This window comes from Triticum aestivum, chromosome 4B (genome assembly GCF_018294505.1).
Source record: "Triticum aestivum cultivar Chinese Spring chromosome 4B, IWGSC CS RefSeq v2.1, whole genome shotgun sequence".
NCBI classification, from domain to species: domain Eukaryota; kingdom Viridiplantae; phylum Streptophyta; class Magnoliopsida; order Poales; family Poaceae; genus Triticum; species Triticum aestivum.
In genome coordinates, this window is record NC_057804.1 from 142,818,512 (window position 1) to 142,822,456 (window position 3,945).

Genomic DNA, 3,945 nt, shown 5'->3' on the forward strand with positions numbered 1-3,945 from the left:
TAATTTGGCACCGGAGCAAAGTAGGTGATCCAGATTGGGGCACCAGATGAGAAATGGAGGGGCATCGATGCCAAATGCATCACAAGTGAATTTGGCACAAGTTTTGGCCTACATAGCCCACTTTTGTACTCCCTCCGTCCCAAAATTCTTCTCTTAAATTTGTCTAAATACGGATGTATCTAGTTACATTTTAGTGTTAGATACATCGGTATCTAAACAAATGTAAGACAAGAATTTTGGGACGGAGGGAATACTACCTCGTATTTAGAATAAAATTTTGACCATAGATTTACCTAAGAAAATGCCAATGCATGTCACTAAAAATTACACCATTTGAAATTAAGTTCAAATACGAATCCAATGATATAGTTCTTAGTGACATGCATTAACATTTTGTCAGTTAAATCTATGGTCAAATTTTGATACTACAAAATTGGAAGAGTAATCCAGGACGGAGGTAGTACTTGCTCTTAGGGTAACCATAGAGTTACTGGAGTAGTCTAAGTTACTTTCCACTATGACTAGCCTAGGCTACTATAGTAGTACAGCATAAAAACGATGCAGGTGATCACGTGAGAAAAAATACTAAAAACATTTCTTTCGGTGTAGTGGGTAGATGCAATTTTGAACACTACACTTGTCATCGTAATTCGGGAGAAATTGAGCTACGTTGTGATTACTGTTTACTTATAGGAAAGAAGTTTCACCTCGATGAGTAGCTTCTTCGTGCACAGAAAGCATGTAAGGAATCCAACAACTTGATCCAGATTGGGGCCGATAGATTTTAGTGCTAAGATCTTCATTGTGCGCATGGACTGGTCAAGCTTGTGGGAATCATTTTCTGGAAGACGGTCATAAATACATCAAGAAGAAATTTAAAAATGTGAATTTCAAGAAGAGGGAGAATAAGATGAGTGATGTACCTGAACGATTACAGATCCAATAAAGAGTTTGGAGAATTTGGCAGACGAGTACACCAATGCTGTCAATTTCGGCGCGTCAATGACCCTGATTTTTGTTGGACCTTCTAGATCCGATACAAGCAATCTCTCAAGGAAAGGCGCATTCTCAATGACCATAACGTGGAACAGCTAGAGTGATCTCTTCCCAATTGATGTCTTGTTGCGGGCCAGCAAGACACATAAACCCATCGGAGATTCATCGAGGCAATGTGGAGGCTAATGAACCCGTGGATCTGCTCAAGACGAAGGTACTCGAGCGCAGTACAGCTACGGAGCAGGTGCTCCATAGCCTTCTTCGAGATGACAACATCGAAGAGGTCGAGTTGCTTGAGTTGAGGGAGAAGAAGGGCGGGCGCGGCATTAATCTGGGGAAGATAGCAGGAGCCGAAGCTGGTGCAGCGCAGCATTGGCATGAGGCGGAGCGCGGACGGCGGCAGAGAGCGACATCGTCCAGCTTCAAAGTTGAGCTCCTCGAGCTGATCTAGGGCGGGGGATAAGAACCACTTGTCTAACTTGGGTTGGACCTTGCAGTTGGTATTGAACATGCGGATGTCAAGGCGTCTGGATGGCCCAGGGTGCGATGAAAGGATCTTGGAGACTGCGGCCATGCGTCTGCACTCCCCATCGCAGAGGCAGCTGTCGACGGTGAGGTTGAGGGGGACGTAGCACCAGAGGGGGCGCCACCGCCGGGAGAGCAGGGCGGTCCGCACGACAGATTTGGTGGGGAGGAGGCCGATGATGACGAGCAGCATGTCATCGGGGAGGCTGCTGATGAAGTCCAGGCTTGCCGGATGTGGTTTTGGCTCGAGCCACCTCCGCTTGTTGGCTGCCTCGCCGTCCATCTCAACCGGCGGCGACGCCGGTGTACACGTGTGCTGGTGTGTGTTGTGTGCTGGGTGTGCGCGAGTGCGTCCTTCTGTGCATGCTGCCGCGTAGTGGTGAATTGTGCGCAAGTGTGTCCTTCGCGCGCAAGAAGTTTGTCCTCAATGCGCCCTCAATTTACTAGCGTGCGGGGTGCTACCTTGAGTGGTTTCAACTTTGTTTACTTCAACGCGTGTCAGATGGGCCTCTAGTTTACTTATTTTCACCCACTTCCACATGGGCCAGCACACCAAGATACAGAACACGAGCTGACAACGCAGCATGTGGATTGGTTGACCGGTCAACTAGACAATATAGGGAGCTATACGCTGACATAGTGAGCGTATAATCCATCGGTATAGAGAGTTCAAGTGAGAGGGGAGGACCGTGAGAGATAGCAGAGAGAGAGAGAGAGAGAGAGAAAGAGATACTCCCTTTGTTCGATAATGTAGTTACAAGATTTTTTTTTAAGTCAAACTTTTGAAACTTTGACCAAGTTTATAAATAAATTACTTATATCTACAATACCAAAGATAAATGATAGTATGAAGTACATGTTGTGATGAATCTAATGATCGTTCCAGATGTAAATGTTTTTCTCCACATATACCTGGTCAAACTTTTCTGAGGTTTGACTTTTCAAAACATCCATATGCTTATGGACGTGACAGAGTCCCTAACGCGCGCGCGAGAGAGAGAGAGAGAGAGTGAAAAAAGTGTGTGTGCGTGTGTGAAAGAGACATGGACAACACACGATAAAAGTAGAAAAAAGCGTGTGTGTCTTATGCAAACATATCACACATGCATCTTCGACAACGGAGGCAAGGTGGGGAGATAGTGTGTGGTTGTTTGGAACCGAGAGAGGAAGACCCCTAGCACGTGGCCAAGAGGGGTCTAACAAACAAGGGAGAGAGGTCGAGAGAGACGTACGGAGAAAATGCAGACATGGGGAGGAGAGAGTGTATGTTTGTCATAGAGAGACCCCCTGGAGATCGTGATGGGACTACATGGGTGGGAGATCGAGTGACAAGGTGTGTGCACGATAGAAGACACCCCGAGAGATATTGAGATAGACATATGGATGGAAGGAGACAATACGTGTGTTCCTGATGGCTAGTAAGAGATAATCATACTTAGGAGGGGGGGAGTGCTTGTGCCTATGGCCCTGTTTGGATACTCTAACTCAGTTAGAGGTTAGAGTTAGATTCATACCCTGAACTAACCCTGAACTAACTCTAAGTAAAGAGGTGTTTGGATGGCAGGGTTAGATGGAGCGCGGATACGGCGAGGCACCTTCACGGGCGGTGCGAGAGGGAGGGAGGGAGAGGACGAGAAGCTTCGAGGAAGTGGGGAGGGATCTGCTGCGGGGAGAGCGAGAGAAAAAAGTGTTTATTAGTGGTCCCGAGAAGAACTAACCCAAATAAGCACCTCTTGGATGGGTTAGTTTTTTTGGATGGGTTAGATGCATCTGACCTAAACTAACCCTCCTGTTTGGATCTTTTTGGCTTAGTTGACTCCAAACTAACCCAAACTAACTCTAACCCATGGATCCAAACAGATCCTATGATGGAGTGAGGGATTATGGTACTTAGGGGGGTGCGTGTCACATGGAGAGAGAATAAGGGCGGAGAGTGTTGGATGGGTCTATATGTATAGCGCGAGGGAGACATGTGTATGTGTGAACCAGGGAGATATAAGGCCAGTTTGGCTTGTGTCGTGAGCATCTTTTGTGTGGCCTGGTGTTGTGGCTGGATTTCATGCACATTTTTTTGGTTGCTACCCTGTGAAAAAGATAGCCTGCCTGGGCTGGGTTCCCTTGCACTTTAATTAGCCTGGCTGAACTCCAGACACTGCAAGTGGCCTAGCCCAAGCGACCAATTTTGAATGCCTGGCCGTGCCTGGTCGTGCGGCCACGAGGCTAACAGCAACATGGATGGATATTAGCATTAAATAATTGATGCATGGATTGATTGATGGGACGTTGATGCTTTGCTTGGTCCAGGCATGAACCAAACGCTTCAGCACCACACAAGCCTAGCCAGATAGAAATATTTTACATCTCACGTCCACACCAGGCAGTACCAGCCATCAAGGCATGAGGGTCAGGTCACGAACCAAACTG